The sequence below is a fragment of the Salmo trutta genome, chromosome 3 (genome assembly GCF_901001165.1).
Source record: "Salmo trutta chromosome 3, fSalTru1.1, whole genome shotgun sequence".
Lineage (NCBI taxonomy): Eukaryota > Metazoa > Chordata > Actinopteri > Salmoniformes > Salmonidae > Salmo > Salmo trutta.
Window position 1 is genome coordinate 3,908,121 of NC_042959.1, and position 19,348 is coordinate 3,927,468.

The window sequence follows — 19,348 nt, forward strand, 5'->3', positions numbered from 1 at the left end:
TTGGTGGTAGTTGAACTACATTTAACAGTAGCTTGGTGGTAGTTGAACTATATTTAACAGTAGCTTGGTGGTAGTTGAACAATATTTAACAGTAGCTTGGTGATAGTTGAACTATATTTAACAGTAGCTTGGTGGTAGTTGAACTATATTTAACAGTAGCTTGGTGGTAGTTGAACTATATTTAACAGTAGCTTGGTGGTAGTTGAACTATATTTAACAGTAGCTTGGTGGTAGTTGAACTATATTTAACAGTAGCTTGGTGGTAGTTGAACTATATTTAACAGAAGCTTGGTGATAGTTGAACTATATTTAACAGTAGCTTGGTGGTAGTTGAACTATATTTAGCAGTAGCTTGGTGGTAGTTGAACTATATTTAACAGTAGCTTGGTGATAGTTGAACTATAATTAACAGTAGCTTGGTGGTAGTTGAAATATATTTAACAGTAGCTTGGTGGTAGTTGAACTATATTTAACAGTAGCTTGGTGGTAGTTGAACTATATTTAACAGTAGCTTGGTGGTAGTTGAACAATATTTAAAAGTAGCTTGGTGATAGTTGAACTATATTTAACAGTAGCTTGGTGGTAGTTGAACTATATTTAATAGTAGCTTGGTGGTAGTTGAACTATATTTAACAGTAGCTTGGTGGTAGTTGAACTATATTTAACAGTAGCTTGGTGGTAGTTGAACTATATTTAACAGTAGCTTGGTGGTAGTTTAACTATATTTAACAGTAGCTTGGTGGTAGTTGAACAATATTTAACAGTAGCTTGGTGATAGTTGAACTATATTTAACAGTAGCTTGGTGGTAGTTGAACAATATTTAACAGTAGCTTGGTGATAGTTGAACTATATTTAACACTAGCTTGGTGGTAGTTGAACTATATTTAATAGTAGCTTGGTGGTAGTTGAACTATATTTAACAGTAGCTTGGTGGTAGTTGAACTATATTTAACAGTAGCTTGGTGGTAGTTGAACTATATTTAACAGTAGCTTGGTGGTAGTTTAACTATATTTAACAGTAGCTTGGTGGTAGTTGAACAATATTTAACAGTAGCTTGGTGATAGTTGAACTATATTTAACAGTAGCTTGGTGGTAGTTGAACTATATTTAACAGTAGCTTGGTGGTAGTTGAACTATATTTAACAGTAGCTTGGTATTAGTTGAACTATATTTAACAGTAGCTTGGTGATAGTTGAACAATATTTAACAATAGCTTGGTGATAGTTGAACTATATTTAACAGTAGCTTGGTGATAGTTGAACTATATTTAACAGTAGCTTGGTGGTAGTTGAACTATATTTAACAGTAGCTTGGTGGTAGTTGAACTATATTTAACAGTAGCTTGGTGGTAGTTGAACTATATTTAACAGTAGCTTGGTGGTAGTTGAACTATATTTAACAGTAGCTTGGTGATAGTTGAACAATATTTAACAGTAGCTTGGTGATAGTTGAACTATATTTAACAGTAACTTGGTGGTAGTTGAACTATATTTAACAGTAGCTTGGTGGTAGTTGAACTATATTTAACAGTAGCTTGGTGGTAGTTGAACAATATTTAACAGTAGCTTGGTGATAGTTTAACTATATTTAACAGTAGCTTGGTGGTAGTTGAACTATATTTAACAGTAGCTTGGTGGTAGTTGAACTATATTTAACAGTAGCTTGGTATTAGTTGAACTATATTTAACAGTAGCTTGGTGATAGTTGAACAATATTTAACAATAGCTTGGTGATAGTTGAACTATATTTAACAGTAGCTTGGTGGTAGTTGAACTATATTTAACAGTAGCTTGGTGGTAGTTGAACTATATTTAACAGTAGCTTGGTGGTAGTTGAACTATATTTAACAGTAGCTTGGTGGTAGTTGAACAATATTTAACAGTAGCTTGGTGGTAGTTGAACAATATTTAACAGTAGCTTGGTGATAGTTGAACTATATTTAACAGTAGCTTGGTGGTAGTTGAACTATATTTAACAGTAGCTTGGTGGTAGTTGAACTATATTTAACAGTAGCTTGGTGGTAGTTGAACTATATTTAACAGTAGCTTTGTGGTAGTTGAACTATATTTAACAGTAGCTTGGTGGTAGTTGAACTATATTTAACAGTAGCTTGGTGGTAGTTGAACTATATTTAACAGTAGCTTGGTGGTAGTTGAACTATATTTAACAGTAGCTTGGTGGTAGTTGAACTATATTTAACAGTAGCTTGGTGGTAGTTGAACTATATTTAGCAGTAGCTTGGTGGTAGTTGAACTATATTTAACAGTAGCTTGGTGGTAGTTGAACTATATTTAGCAGTAGCTTGGTGGTAGTTGAACTATATTTAACAGTAGCTTGGTGGTAGTTGAACTATATTTAGCAGTAGCTTGGTGGTAGTTGAACTATATTTAGCAGTAGCTTGGTGGTAGTTGAACAATATTTAACAATAGCTTGGTGATAGTTGAACTATATTTAACAGTAGCTTGGTGATAGTTGAACTATATTTAACAATAGCTTGGTGGTAGTTGAACTAAATTTAACAGTAGCTTGGTGGTAGTTGAACTATATTTAACAGTAGCTTGGTGGTAGTTGAACTATATTTAACAGTAGCTTGGTGGTAGTTTAACTATATTTAACAGTAGCTTGGTGGTTTTGTTTTACTATGTAGCGGCTTAGCTAATTATTGGAACTACACTTTGTCATTTTAGCAAATAAACTAAAATGTGAATGAAGTGGACAATAATTACATTTCCTTTCCGCATCAGACCTGCCATTTTCTCACTTTTTTTCCTTCTTCTTCTCATGTCTGTGTTTAATAGTCAAGATTATACATTCTGTTATCCTTTGACCCAAACTTAAATCGGTTCCATGATCACTTTTCAGTTCCAATCTGTTCCAATTTGTGGTCCATGACATTTCAGATTTACACAAGATACCTTTTAACAAAGAAGTTAGGATGTAGGGACCTTTGGATGTAGTGAACTCTCTGGTTTTCATATAAGCCCTTCTGCTTCCAACTACACCTGTACACGGATTATTATAACGTCTTTGTAATCAATAGTTGTCTATTCACTTGTTATATTTGGTGAAAATTTTGTATAACCTTTTTTTTCTCAAAAATACTACTTTTTCAAATTATCTTTAGTTCAGTAAACTATATTTTTCTTAAGGGTAGCTGAAGTATAGATGAACTTCCAGTGTTAATTAAACGGTAGCTTGGTAAACAATATTTTCAGAGTAACTTCTCCTAACACTGCTGTCTTAAGTGCCAAGGATATTCCTGTAAACGTGTCTGTCTGGGATGTTTTTTTAGTTTTTTTTTTAGTTAAGAGTTTAGAGTTTAGCTGTATCAAAGGACAACTGGAAAAGGAAATTACAAGTAAAACATCTGAAGACATTGCTTAGAATCTGAATGTATTTCTTAGATGTTGTTAAATCAACATAACTAAGACATCTCATTATGATCAGAACAACCTCTTTTTAAACTTAATCAAAACAAACTCTCTCTCTCTCTCACTATTTTCTCTCTCTCTCTCACTCACTCTATTAAAAACATCACAGATGAAACAGAGTAGCCAGCAGCAGAACACCCTGCATCCCACTGCTGGCTTGCTTCTGAAGCTAAGCAGGGTTGGTCCTGGTCAGTCCCTGGATGGGAGTCCAGATGCTGCTAGAAGTGGTGTTAGAGGGCCAGTAGCAGGTACTCTTTCCTCTGGTCTTAATAAAAAATATCCCAGGGTAGTAATTGGGGGTATATGTAAGGTGCTGTCTTTCAGATGGGATGTTAAACAGGTGTCCTGACTCTCTGTAGTCATGGCTACCTAATCATCCTCCAATTGGCTCATTCCTCTCCTCTTGTAACTATTCCTCAGGTGGTGTAAATGAGAGTGTTCTCAGTCAACTGACCTGGTAAAATAAATATCTCTCTCACTTGTACAGCAAGGTGGAAGAAAATATGAGACTGAGGATGTTTCAGGGGAATATAAAATCCTATCAGTTTGTTCCCAATCCCCTGACATAAAACACAATTTAATTTTGCTATGTCAATTGAATGTTAAGGACTTGAGAAAATAACAGACATATGTCTTCCCTATGGAGCCGGTCCTGAGGGAGGCTATGGGAATAATTGCTTTGTGAATGTAAAGCTGCTCTCTGGGCCAGCTGAACTGACTGCTGGGAATTGGAGTTCCACCCCCACAATAGCTGTCTCTATGAAACACAAGTGCCTAATTGAACTACAAAATAAAAATTATCCTCTATTCAAATCTGATGGGAAATCCCTCCCTGCATGACATCATCATCCTCAATCATAAAGTTTCGGGGAATGAATGTGAGATGTGAATGTGTGTGCGCCCCAAATGACACCCTATTACCTATGGGCCCCTGGTCAAAAGTAGTACACTAAATAGGAAATAGGCTGCCATTTGGGATGCCGGCAGACTGACTGTGACCGAGATCGTTAACTGATCAAGTACGTCTGGATATTTACCCTGAAACCATTTTCTCGTTTGTCTCATCATAACAATTCCTTTGGTAACATTAGTACCAGGGATCGGGACAACCCTCCCTCCCTCCCTCCCTCCCTCCCTCCGCTCCTTTCCTCTCCTCCCTCCCCATCCCGCCTCTCCTCTCCTCTCCTCTCCTCTCCTCTCCTCCCTCCCTCCCTCCCTCCCTCCCTCCGCTCCTTTCCTCTCCTCTCCTCCCTCCCCATCCCTCCTCTCCTCTCCTCTCCTCCCTCCATCCCCATCCCTCCTCCTCTCCAGTCCTCCCTCCATCCTCATCTCTCCATCTCTCTCTCCCTCTCAGTTCTGTTGTGTGATTGAGGAACACAGAGAGAGACTAATTGGCAGGACAGTGTATTAGCCTCCAGCATCTGTATCCTCATTATCTCATAGGGTTTACACACGGCATTCCTGTGCCAGTCTGTTCACTAGAGTTAATTACAGGTAAGACACAGGAATGCTACATGGCAGTGAGGTCAGAACAGACTGCCTGCCTGCCTGCCTGCCTGCCTGCCTGCCTACCTGCCTGCCTGCCTGCCTGCCTGCCTACCTGCCTGCCTGCCTGCCTGCCTACCTACCTACCTACCTACCTACCTACCAGACATGGGTTCAAATACTATTTGACATCTTTCAAATACTTTTAGGGACATTTTTTTTTAAAAGCTTAATCCTGGACTAACACACATTCTCATGGGATATTCTCCATTGAAAGTGCTATTTAGTCCATGACTGAGCTTAAACTGTGTCTGGGAAACTGACCCATAGTGTTTGCTTCAGTCCTATGTAGCCAGTAACCAAAAGGTTGCTTGATCAAATCCCCGAGCTGACAAGGTAGAAAATCTGTTGTTCTGCCCCTGAACAAGGCAGTTAACCCACTGTTCCCTGGTAGGCCGTCATTGAAAATAAGATTTTGTTCTTAACTGACTTGCCTCGTTAAATAAATAAATAAATAAAGCTTGGAGGGCCATGTGGGCGAGGTTTGCAGGTTTGGAACGTTTCTATTGCCCTTACAGGAAAGAAAAAATGTTTTCACATGTGGAAAATCATATGATTTCACTTGAAATCATTTGAAAACGTGTTTTTGAAATATTTCACGTGATCACGTTTTCCCATGTGTAGTTTTCCCATGTGTAGTTTAATGTGTAGTTTAATGTGTAGTTTCCCCATGTGTAGTTTAATGTGTAGTTTTCCCATGTGTCGTTTAATGTGTTTGTTTTCCCATGTGTAGTTTAATGTGTAGTTTTCCCATGTGTAGTTTTCCCATGTGTAGTTTAATGTGTAGTTTTCCCATGTGTCGTTTAATGTGTAGTTTAATGTGTAGTTTAATGTGTAGTTTTCCCATGTGTAGTTTAATGTGTCGTTTTCCCATGTGTAGTTTAATGTGTAGTTTCCCATGTGTAGTTTAATGTGTTTGTTTTCCCATGTGTAGTTTAATCACACTTTGCTTTAAATGGTGTCACATATTATCTCATTAACTTGTCATAAGATCACGTGATCACATGACAACATGCGTTTTTGGAACGCTTCACGTGATCACATGTGACATTCATGTGGTTTTTTCATGAAGGGGTTTTCGTTTCAGCAGGAAAGCTTGATCAAGCACAGTTTAGACGTTTTAAATTATACATTAAATTCAATTATTTCAAATATAATTTAAACCCAAGTCTGCTGCCGTACAGATAACTTAATCCTACTGCACTGTGGTTTTGGATTTAGAGGGAGAGGGGAAAGAGGGTTGAAGAGCATTTTGTCAGAGCATCATCAGCCCTCTGAAAGTTAACGAGGTGTCTGAAAATATCCCAACGTGGTAAAACACGTCTGAAGCAGGGGCCTCCTCCTCCTCCTCCTAAAACACAGCATTGCAGTGCTAGCTGTGCCACTAGAGATCCTGGTTCTGAGAGGAAGGTGGCACTCTAGGTTAATACAGTTGAATTACGTTAGACTAGACACAACCACGATAACATTAATCAGCATTAGCCGTTGTACCTGGTCACAAGGTCATCTAGTAACCATTCCACAGGGTTGCTGGTTCAAATCTGTAAGTCGCTCTGGATAAGAGCGTCTGCTAAATGACTAAAATGTAATGTAAATGTAAATCTCAGAGAAAAAACCCCCCCCAATATCTGTTGATGATTATAGACGGTGGTTTCAGGTCGTGTAGCTAGTATCTTAGGTTGTCACAAAGCACCTGCCCCCTCATACAGGTAGTACACAGTCTGAAAGGGACAGGTGCTTTTCAGATTTGGCTAGACAGACACAGACACAGTCAGAGGGTGTCAGTCTGTCAGATTGGAAATATTTACCGACCCACTCAACACCGATTTGTCTGAGACAGTAGTAGTAGTAGTAGTAGTAGTAGTAGTAGTAGTAGTAGTAGTAGTAGTAGCAGTAGTAGCAGTAGTAGTAGTAGTAGTAGCAGTAGTAGTAGTAGTAGTAGTAGTAGTAGTAGTAGTAGTAGTAGTAGTAGCAGTAGTAGTAGTAGTAGCAGTAGTAGTAGTAGTAGCAGTAGTAGTAGTAGCAGTAGTAGTATCAGTAGTAGCAAAAGTGGTAGCAGTAGTAGTAGTAGTAGTAGTAGTAGTAGTAGTAGTAGCAGTAGTAGTAGTAGTAGTAGCAGTAGTAGTAGTAGTAGTAGTAGTAGCAGTAGTAGTAGCAGTAGTAGTAGCAGTATTATCAGTAGTAGTAGTAGTAGTAGCAGTAGTAGTATCAGTAGTAGCAGTAGCAGTAGCAGTAGTAGTAGTAGTAGTAGCAAAAGTGGTAGCAGTAGTAGTAGTAGTAGTAGTAGTAGTAGTAGTAATAGTTGTTGTAGAAGGAGTAGCAGCAGTAGTAGTAGAAGTAGCAGTTGTAGTGGTAGTAGTAGCAGAAGAAGTAGTAGCAGCAGTAGTATCAGTAGTAGCAGCAGCAGCAGAAGTAGTAGCAGTAGCAGCAGAAGTAGTAGTAGTAGCAGAATAAGTAGTAGCAGTAGTAGTAGTAGTAGTAGTAGTAGCAGTAGTGGTAGCAGTATTAGTAGTAGTTGTAGTAGAAGTTGCAGTAGTAGCATTAGCAGTGGTAGTAGTAGCAGTAGTAGTAGCAGTAGCAAAAGTAGTAGTAGTAGTAGTAGTAGTAGTAGTAGCAGCAGTAGAAGTAGTACCAGCAGTAGTGGTAGCAGTATTAGTAGTAGTTGTAGCAGTAGTAGTAGCAGTAGTAGTAGAAGTAGAAGCAGCAGTAGTAGCAGCAGTAGTAGTAGAAGTAGAAGCAGCAGTAGTAGTAGTAGTAGTAGCAGTAGTGGTAGCAGTATTAGTAGTAGTAGTAGTAGCAGGAGCAGTAGTAGTAGCAGTAGTAGTAGTAGCAGTAGTAGTAGTAGTGGTAGCAGTAGCAGCAGTAGTAGTAGTAGTAGTAGTAGTAGTAGTAGTAGTAGTAGTAGTAGTAGTAGCTTCCCTGTGGCTCAGTTGGTAGAGCATGGTGTTTGCAGTAGTAGTATCAGTAGTAGAAATAGCAGTAGCAGTAGCAAAAGTAATAGCAGCAGTAGTAGCAGTAGTAGTAGTAGTAGTAGTAGTAGTAGTAGTAGTTGTTGTAGAAGTAGTAGCAGCAGTAGTGGTAGCAGTATTAGTAGTAGTAGAAGTAGCAGCAGTAGTAGTAGAAGTAGCAGTAGCAGTAGTAGTAGAAGTAGTAGTAGTAGAAGCAGTAGTAGTAGTAGTAGTAGTAGCAGAAGAAGTAGTAGCAGCAGTAGTGGTAGCAGTATTAGTAGCAGTAGTAGTATCAGTAGTAGCAGTAGCAGTAGCAGTAGTAGTAGCAGTAGTAGTAGTAGTAGTAGTAGTAGCAACAGTAGCAGCAGTAGTAGCAGTAGTAGTAGTAGAGTAGTAGTAGTAGCAGTAGTAGTAGCAGTAGTAGTAGTAGTTGTAGCAGTAGTAGTAGTAGAGTAGTAGTAGTAGTAGTAGTTGCAGTAGTAGTAGCAGTAGTGGTAGTAGTAGTAGTAGCAACAGTAGCAGCAGTAGTAGCAGTAGTAGTAGTAGAGTAGTCGTAGTAGTAGTAGTAGCAGTAGTAGTAGTAGTAGTTGTAGCAGTAGTAGTAGTAGAGTAGTAGTAGTAGTAGTAGTTGTAGCAGTAGTAGTAGTAGTAGTAGTAGTAGTAGTAGTAGTAGTAGTTGTAGCAGTAGTAGTAGTAGAGTAGTAGGAGTAGTAGTAGTTGTTGTAGAAGTAGTAGAAGTAGCAGTAGTAGTAGTAGTAGTAGTAGTAGTAGTAGTAGTAGTAGCAGTAGAAGTAGTAGTTGTAGCAGTAGTAGTAGTAGAGTAGTAGTAGTAGTAGTAGTTGTAGTAGTAGTAGTAGTAGTAGCAGTAGTAGTAGTAGAAGTAGCAGTAGTAGTAGTAGTAGTAGTAGTAGTAGTAGTAGTAGTAGTAGTAGTAGTAGTAGTAGCAGTAGTAGGAGTAGTAGTAGTTGTTGTAGAAGTAGTAGCAGCAGTAGTGGTGGGTTTTGTCCAACATGTCTCGGGACCTACTCACTGCCACAGTCATACTCTGGACCTAGTTTTGTCCCATGGAATAAATGTTGTGGATCTTAATGTTTTTCCTCATAATCCTGGATTATCGGACCACCATTTTATTGCGTTTACAATTGCAACAAATAATCTGCTCAGACCCCAACAAAGGAGCATTAAATGTCGTGCTATAAATTCTCAGACAACCCAAAGATTCCTTGATGCCCTTCCAGACTCCCTCTGCCTACCCAAGGACGTCAGAGGACAAAAATCAGTTAACCACCTAACCGAGGAACTCAATTTAACCTTGCGCAATACCCTAGATGCAGTTGCACCCCTAAAAATTAAAAACATCTGTCATAAGAAACTAGCTCCCTGGTATACAGAAAATACATGAGCTCTGAAGCAAGCTTCCAGAAAAGTGGAATGGAAATGGCGCCACACCAAACTGGAAGTCTTCCGACTAGCTTGGAAAGACAGTACCGTGCAGTATCGAAGAGCCCTCACTGCTGCTCGATCATCCTATCTTTCCAACTTAATTGAGGAAAATAAGAACAATCCAAAATTTCTTTTTGATACTGTCGCAAAGCTAACTAAAAAGCAGCATTCGCAAATGGAGGATGGCTTTCACTTCAGCAGTAATACATTTATGAACTTCTTAGAGGAAAAGATCATGATCATTAGAAAGCAAATTACGGACTCCTCTTTAAATCTGGGTATTCCTCCAAAGCTCCATTGTCCTGAGTCTGCACAACTCTGCCAGGACCTTGGATCAAGGGAGATACTAAAGTGTTTTAGTACTATATCTCTTGACACAGTGATGAAAATAATCATGGCCTCCAAACCCTCAAGCTGCATACTGGACCCTATTCCAACTAAACTACTGAAAGAGCTGCTTCCTTTGCTTGGCCCTCCTATGTTGAACATAATAAACGGCTCTCTATCCACCGGATGTGTACCAAGCTCACTAAAAGTGGCAGTAATAAAGCCTCTCTTGAAAAAGCCGAATCTTGACCCAGAAATTATAAAAAAACTATCGGCCTATATCGAATCTTCTATTCCTCTCAAATTTTTTTGAAAAAGCTGTTGCACAGCAACTCACTGCCTTCCTGAAGACAAACAATGTATACGAAACGCTTCAGTCTGGTTTTAGACCCCATCATAGCACTGAGACTGCACTTGTGAAGGTGGTAAATCACCTTTTAATGACGTCAGATCGAGGCTCTGCATCTGTCCTCGTGCTCCTAGATCTTAGTTCCGCTTTTGATACCATCGATCACCACATTCTTTTGGAGAGATTGGAAACCCAAATTGGTCTACATGGTCAAGTTCTGGCCTGGTTTAGATCTTATCTGTCGGAAAGATATCAGTTTGTCTCTGTGAATGGTTTGTCCTCTGACAAATCAATTGTAAATTTCGGTGTTCCTCAAGGTTCCGTTTTAGGACCACTATTGTTTTCACTATATATTTTACCTCTTGGGGATGTCATTCGAAAACATAATGTTAAATTTCACTGCTATGCGGACGACACACAGCTGTACATTTCAATGAAACATGGTGAAGCCCCAAAATTGCCCTCGCTAGAAGCCTGTGTTTCAGACATAAGGAAGTGGATGGCTGCAAACTTTCTACTTTTAAACTCGGACAAAACAGAGATGCTTGTTCTAGGTCCCAAGAAACAAAGAGATCTTCTGTTCAATCTGACAATTCATCTGGATGGTTGTACAGTCGTCTCAAATAAAACTGTGAAGGACCTCGGTGTTACTCTGGACCCTGGTCTCTCTTTTGAAGAACATATCAAGACTGTTTTAAGGACAGCTTTTTTCCATCTACGTAATATTGCAAAAATCAGAAACTTTCTGTCCAAAAATGACGCAGAAAAATAAATCCATGCTTTTGTTACTTCTAGGCTGGACTACTGCAACGCTCTACTTTCCGGCTACCCAGATAAAGCACTAAACAAACTTCAGTTAGTGCTAAATACGGCTGCTAGAATCCTGACTAGAACCAAAAAAATTGATCATATTACTCCAGTGCTAGTCTCCCTACACTGGCTTCCTGTTAAGGCAAGGGCTGATTTCAAGGTTTTACTGCTAACCTACAAAGCATTACATGGGCTTGCTCCTACCTATCTTTCCGATTTGGTCCTGCCGTACATACCTACACGTACGCTACGGTCACAAGACGCGGGCCTCCTAATTGTCCCTAGAATTTCTAAGCAAACGGCTGGAGGTAGGGCTTTCTCCTGTAGAGCTCCATTTTTATGGAATGGTCTGCCTACCCATGTGAGAGACGCAGATACAGTCTCAACCTTTAAGTCTTTACTGAAGACTTATCTCTTCAGTAGGTCCTATGATTAAGTATAGTCTGGCCCAGGAGTGTGAAGGTGAACGGAAAGGCTGGAGCAACGAACCGCCCTTGCTGTCTCTGCCTTGCCGGTTCCCCTCTTTCCACTGGGATTCTCTGCCTCTAACCCTATTACAGGGGCTGAGTCACTGGCTTACTGGTGTTCTTCCATGCCGTCCATGGGAGGGGTGCGTCACTTGAGTGGGTTGAGTCACTGACGTGGTCTTCCTGTCTGGGTTGGCGCCCCCCCTTGGGTTGTGCCATGGCGGAGATTTTTGTGGGCTATACTCGGCCTTGTCTTCGGACGGTAAGTTGGTGGTTGTAGACATCCCTCTAGTGGTGTGGGGGCTGTGCTTTGGCAAAGTGGGTGGGGTTATATCCTGCCTGTTTGGCCCTGTCCGGGGGTATCATCGGATGGGGCCACAGTGTCTTCTGATCCCTCCTGTCTCAGCCTCCAGTATTTATGCTGCAGTAGTTTATGTGCCGGGGGGCTAGGGTCAGTCTGTTACATCTGGAGTATTCTATTGTCTTATCCGGTGTCCTGTGTGAATTTAAATATGCTCTCTCTAATTCTCTCTTTCTCTCTTTCTTTCTCTCGGAGGACCTGAGCCCTAGGACCATGCCTCGGGACTACTTGGCATGATGACTCCTTGCTGTCCCCAGTCCACCTGGCCATGCTGCTGCTCCAGTTTCAACTGTTCTGCCTGCGGCTACGGAACCCTGACCTGTTCACCGGACGTGCTTGTTGCACCCTCGACAACTACAATGATTATTATTATTTGACCATGCTGGTCATTTATGAACATTTTAACATCTTGACCATGTTCTGTTATAATATCCACCCGGCACAGCCAGAAGAGGACTGGCCACCCCTCATAGCCTGGTTCCTCTCTAGGTTTCTTCCTAGGTTTTTGGCCTTTCTAGGGAATTTTTCCTAGGGAGTTTTTCCTAGCCACCGTGCTTCTTTCACATGCATTGCTTGCTGTTTGGGGTTTTAGGCTGGGTTTCTGTACAGCACTTTGAGATTTCAGCTGATATACGAAGGGCTATATAAATAAATTTGATTTGATTTGATTATTATTAGTAGTAGAAGTAGCAGCAGTAGTAGTAGAAGTAGCAGTAGCAGTAGTAGTAGCAGTAGTAGTAGTAGTAGTAGTAGTAGTAGTAGAAGTAGCAGCAGTAGTAGTAGAAGTAGCAGTAGCAGTAGTAGTAGCAGTAGTAGTAGTAGTAGTAGTAGTAGCAGAAGAAGTAGTAGCAGCAGTAGTGGTAGCAGTATTAGTAGCAGCAGTAGTAGCAGTAGTAGCAGCAGCAGCAGCAGAAGTAGTAGCAGTAGCAGTAGTAGTAGTAGTAGCAGTAGTAGTAGTAGTAGCAATAGCAGTAGTAGTAGTAGTAGTAGCAGAAGTAGCAGTAGTAGTAGTAGTAGTAGTAGTAGCAGTAGAAGTAGAAGCAGTAGTAGTAGCAGTAGCAGTAGCAGGAGCAGTAGTAGTAGCAGTAGCTTCCCTGTGGCTCAGTTGGTAGAGCATGGTGTTTGCAGTAGTAGTATCAGTAGTAGCAGTAGCAGTAGCAAAAGTAGTAGCAGCAGTAGTAGCAGTAGTAGTAGTAGTAGTAGTAGCAGTAGTAGTAGTAGTAGTAGTTGTAGAAGTAGTAGCAGCAGTAGTGGTAGCAGTATTAGTAGTAGTAGAAGTAGCAGCAGTAGCAGTAGTAGTAGCAGTAGTAGTAGTAGTAGTAGCAGTAGTAGTAGTAGTAGTAGCAGTAGCAGTAGTAGTAGTAGTAGTAGTAGTAGTAGTAGCAGTAGTAGTAGTAGCAGTAGTATTAGTAGTAGTAGTAGCAGAATAAGTAGTAGCAGTAGTAGTGGTAGCAGTATTAGTAGCAGCAGTAGAAGTAGCAGAAGTAGTAGTACTAGTAGCAGTAGTAGTAGTAGTAGTAGTAGTAGTAGTAGTTGTAGTAGAAGTAGCAGCAGTGGTAGCAGTAGTAGTAGTAGTAGTAGTAGTAGTAGCAGCAGCAGTAGAAGTAGTAGCAGCAGTAGTGGTAGCAGTATTAGTAGTAGTTGTAGCAGCAGTAGTAGTAGCAGTAGCAGTAGTAGTAGTAGTTGTAGTAGAAGTAGCAGCAGTGGTAGTAGAAGTAGCAGTAGTAGTAGCAGTAGTAGTAGTAGTAGTAGTAGTAGTAGTTGTAGTAGTAGCAGTAGTAGTAGTAGTAGTAGTAGTAGTAGTAGCAGTAGTAGTAGCAGTAGTAGTAGTAGTAGTAGTAGCAGTAGTAGTAGTAGCAGTTGTAGTAGTAGCAGTAGTAGCAGTAGTAGTAGTAGTAGTAGTAGTAGTAGTAGTAGTAGTAGTAGTAGTAGTAGTAGTAGCAGTAGTAGTAGCAGTAGTAGTAGTAGTAGTAGTAGCAGTAGTAGTAGTAGCAGTAGTAGCAGTAGCAGTAGTAGCAGTAGTAGTAGCAGTAGTAGTAGTAGTAGCTTCCCTGTGGCTCAGTTGGTAGAGCATGGTGTTTGCAACGCCAGCATGGTGTGTGCATCACCAGGGTTGTGGGTTCGATTCCAACGGGAGGCCAGTACAAAAAAAATGCATGAAATGAAATGTATGCTCTGGATAAGAGCGTCTGCTAAATGACTAAAATGCAGTAGTAGTAGTTATAGTAGTAGTACTACACTGTATTTACAAAAGTATGTGGACACTCCTTCAAATGAGTGGATTTGGCTTTTTCAGCCACACCGGTTGCTGACCGGTGTTTTAAATCGAGCATACAGCCATGTATTCTACATAGACAAACATTGGCAGTAGAATGTCCTTACTGAAGAGCTCAATGACTTTCAACATGGCACCGTCATAGGATGGCACTTTTCCAACAAGTCAGTACGTCAAATTTCTGCCTTGCTAGAGCTGCCACGGTCAACTGTATGTGCAATTACTGTGAAGTAGAAACATCTAGGAGCAACAACGGCTCAGCCGCGAAGTGGTAAGCCACACAAGCTCACAGAACGGGACCACCAAGTGCTGAAGTGCATAATACGTAAAAATGATATGTCCTCGGTTGCAACACTCATTACTGAGTTCCTAACTGCCTCTGGAAGCATCTTCAGCACAAGAAGTGTTCGTCGGGAGCTTCATGAAATTGGTTTCCATTGCCGAGCAGCCACACAACAAGCCTAAGATCACCATGTGCAATGCCAAGCGTCGCCTGGAGTGATGTAAAGCTCGCCGCCATTGGATTCTGGAGCAGTGGAAACGCGTTCTCTGGAGTGTTGAATCATGCTTTACCATCTGGCAGTCAGAAGGATGAATCTAGGTTTGGTGGATGCCAGGAGAATGCTACCTGTCCGAATGCATAGCGCCAACTGCAAAGTTGGTGGTGGTGGAGGAATAATGGTCTGTGGCTATTTTTCATGGTTCAGGCCCCTTAGTTCCAGTGAAGGGAAATCTTAATGCAACAGTTTAGGGATGGCCCTTTCCTGTTTCAACATGACAATGCCCCAGTGCACAAAGCGAGGTCCATACAGAAATAGTTTGTCGATTTGTGTGGAAGAACTTGACTGGCCCTTACAAAGCCCTGACCTCAACCTCATCGAACACCTTTGGTATGAATTGGAATGCTGACTGCGAGCCAGGCCTAATCATCCAACATCAGTGCCCGACCTCACTAATGCTCTTGTGGATGAATGGAAGCAAGTCCCCCGCAGCAATGTTCCAACATCTAGTGGAAAGCCTTCCCAGAAGAGTGGAGGCTGTTATAGCAGCAGAGGAGGGACCAACTCCATATTAATGCCCATGATTTTGGAATGAGATGTTCGACATGCAGGTGTCCACATACTTTTGGTCATGTAGTGTACTTTACTGCACTGTGTCCAACCCTTCGGCCATTTTAGACAGGAAGGAAGTTAATTTAGCATGAAGGAGAAACAAACCTAATGTACTGTAGGTCCTACTGAACCGCATAAACACAAACCCATCTGAATTTTAACCCACTCAAACCCTTCTGAATCTGAACCCTCTCAAACCCTTCTGAATCTGAACCCTCTCAAACCCTTCTGAATCTGAACCCTCTCAAACCCTTCTGAATCTGAACCCTCTCAAACCCTTCTGAATCTGAACCCTCTCAAACCCTTCTGAATCTGAACCCTCTCAAACCCTTCTGAATCTGAACCCTCTCAAACCCTTCTGAATCTGAACCCTCTCAAACCCTTCTGAATGTGAACCCTCTCAAACCCTTCTGAATCTGAACCCTCTCAAACCCTTCTGAATCTGAACCCTCTCAAACCCTTCTGAATGTGAACCCTCTCAAACCCTTCTGAATCTGAACCCTCTCAAACCCTTCTGAATCTGAACCCTCTCAAACCCTTCTGAATGTGAACCCTCTCAAACCCTTCTGAATGTGAACCCTCTCAATCCCGTGTTATCTCGTTCAGAGGGCTGTTTGTTGTTGACTTGAACTAAGTGTGTGAAACTAAGATTCTACTGATTCTAATGCCAAGCGGCTTCAAACAAAAGTACACAAACTGCTAGTTCCAAAACTAATTTAGAAATGAAAACCCTAACAAAAAAACTAGGCGTTGTGTTGACTTTGAGGGTAGTTTGTGATACTCAACCATTTCTGTTAAGCTTCTACTTATTTCAAAGGCAAACAAGTATCTTAAGTACAGAATTCTACTACGATTCAGATGCTAACAACCGTTTTTAGATAAATGCCACTCATGACAAGTGTTCGAAGTGATAGGATTATCCACAATAGCAGCATTTCTTAACACAGTCAAAATGTCACCCTTTGGAGTGGTGAGTACTTAGCTTCAGTACTTCCTGATCTAATCTGGACTTTAGTTTAGTGGTGTAACACTCTCTTCTGTAGTGGTAGTGGCGGAAGACCGGTCGGTGGTGGGTGAACTTAACTGGGTTTGATTTCTGGTGTGTCTCCCAAACAGCAACCTATTCCCTAGATATTGCCCTATGGGTCCATGGTCAAAAGTAGTGCACTACATAGTGGATGGGGTGGCATTTGGGACGCAGCTGATAAGAAAGTAGCTTTGAGTCAGTGATCTCTTGTGGACAGATTGACTGGAGACTCTTTATCTCTCCTGACCAGACCAGAACACACCTCACAGCCTGCAGTCACTATGTGTACGTCCCAAATGGCACCCTGTTCCCTATATAGTGCACTACTTTTGACCAGGGTCCATAGGGCGCTGGTCAAAAAGTAGTGCACTACTGTATATAGAGGATATGGTGTCATTTGGGACACAACATCCTCTCTCACTACCTCTGTCTGGGGCCACATCACAAATGGCACCGGATTCATTAAAGTGCACACCCATTTGAGCTGGTCAAAAGTAGTGGTAGCCATTTTGAATGCAGGCTCTCTCTTACTGAGTGAAAGGCTGGAATCTGAATAGGCCGTAGGGCCTTCGGAAAGTATTCAGAACCCTTGACTTTTTCCACATTTTGTTACGTTACAGAATTATTCTAAAATGTATTAAAATAAGTTTTCCTCATCAATCTTTTATTTATTTGTATTTATTTCACCTTTATTTAACCAGGTAGGCAAGTTGAGAACAAGTTCTCATTTACAATTGCGACCTGGCCAAGATAAAGCATAGCAGTTCGACAACATACAACAACACAGAGTTACACATGGAGTAAAACAAATATACAGTCAATAATACAGTAGAAAAATAAGTCTATATACAATGTGAGCAAATGAGGTGAGATAAGGGAGGTAAAGGAAAAAAGGCCATGGTGGCAAAGTAAATACAATATAGCAATTAAAACACTGGAATGGTAGATTTGTAGTAGAGGAAAGTGCAAAGTAGAAATAGAAATAATGGGGTGCAAAGGAGCAAAATAAATAAATACAGTAGGGGAAGGGGTAGTTGTTTGGGCTAAATTATAGATGGGCTATGTACAGGTGCAGTGATCTGTGAGCTGCTCTGACAGCTGGTGCTTAAAGCTAGTGAGGGAGATAAGTGTTTCCAGTTTCAGAGATTTTTGTAATTCGTTCCAGTCATTGGCAGCAGAGAACTGTAAGGAGAGATGGCGAAAGGAGGAATTGGCTTTGGGGGTGACCAGAGAGATATACCTGCTGGAGCGCGTGCTACAGGTGGGTGCTGCTATGGTGACCAGTGAGCGGAGATAAGGTGGGACTTTACCTAGCAGGGTCTTGTAGATGACCTGGAGCCAGTGGGTTTGGCGACGGGTATGAAGCGAGGGCCAGCCAACGAGAGCGTACAGGTCGCAGTGGTGGGTAGTATATGGGGCTTTGGTGACAAAACGGGTGGCACTGTGATAGACTGCATCCAGTTTGTTGAGTAGGGTATTGGAGGCTATTTTGTAAATGACATCGCCGAAGTCGAGGATCGGTAGGATGGTCAGTTTTACGAGGGTATGTTTGGCAGCATGAGTGAAGGATGCTTTGTTGCAAAATAGGAAGCCGATTCTAGATTTAACTTTGGATTGGAGATGTTTGATGTGAGTCTGGAAGGAGAGTTTACAGTCTAACCAGACACCTAGGTATTTGTAGTTGTCCACATATTCTAAGTCAGAACCGTCCAGAGTAGTGATGCTGGACAGGCGGGCAGGTGCGGGCAGCGATCGGTTGAAGAGCATGCATTTAGTTTTACTTGTATTTAAGAGCAGTTGGAGGCCACGGAAGGAGAGTTGTATGGAATTGAAGCTCGTCTACACACAATCCACACACAATACCTCATAATGACGAAGCGAAAACAGGTTTTTAGAAATGTTTGATAATTTAGAATAATAAAAAAAACATACCTTATTTACATAAGTATTGAGACCCTTTGCTATGAGACAGGAAATTGAGCTCAGGTGCATCCTGTTTCCATTGATGATCCTTGAGATGTTTCTACAACTTGATTGGAGTCCACCTGTTGTTAATTCAATTGATTGGAAATGATTTGGAAAGGCACACACCTGTCAATATAAGGTCCCACAGTTGAAAGTGTATGCCAGAAAAAATACAAGCCATGAGGTCGAAGGAATTCTCCATAGAGCTCCGAGACAGGATTGTGTCAAGACACAGATCTGGGGAAGGGTACCTAAAATGTCTGCAGCATTGAAGGTCCCATCATTCATAAATGGAATAAGTTTGGAACCACCAAGAACCTCTTCTTCCTAGGAACCAGAGGAACCACGTCTTCCTAGAGCTGGCTGCCCGGCCATATTGAGCAATCGGGGGAGAAGGGTCTTGGTCAGAGAGGTGACCAAGAACCCGATGGTCACTGTGAAAGAGCTCCAGAGTTCCTCTGTGGAGATGGGAGAATCCTTCCAGAAGGACAACAATCTCTGCAGCACTCTACCAAATGTAGAGTGGCCAGGCGGAAGCCACTCCTCAGTAAAAGGCACATGATTGCCCGCTTGGAGTTTGCTAAAAGGCAGCAAAAGAAATAGAAAAACAAGATTCTCTGGTCTGATGAAACCAAGATTGAATTCTTTGGCCTGAATGCTAAGCGTCACATCTGGAGGAAACCTGGCACCATCCCTATGGTGAAGCATGGTGGTGGCAGCATCATGCTTTGGGGATGTTTTTCAGTGGCAGAGACTGGGAGAGTAGTCAGGATCAAGGGAAAGATGATCGGAACAAAGTACAGAGAGATCCTTGATGAAAACCTGCTCCAGAGTGCTCAGGACCTCAGACTGGGGTGAAGGTTCACCTTCCAACAGGACAATGACCCTAAGCACACAGCCAAGACAACACAGGGTTCGCTTCGGGACAAGTCTCTGAATGTCCTTGAGTCGCCCAGCCAGAGCCCGGACTTGAACCCAATCGAACGTCTCTTGAGAGACCTGAAAATAGCTGTGCCTCGACTCTCCCCATCCAACCTGTAATGAGCTTCAGAAGATCTGCAGAGAAGAATGGGAGAAACTCCCTAAATACAGGTGTGCCAAGCTTTTATCGTCAAACCCAAGAATACTCGAGACTGTAATCTCTGCCAAAGATGCTTCATCAAAGTACTGAGTAAAGGGTCTGAATGTTGATAAACATTGTATATTTCCTGTTTTTTGCTTTGTGATTATGATGTATTGTGTGTAGATTGATGAGATTTTTTTTTTAAAGCAATTTTTACAGTAAG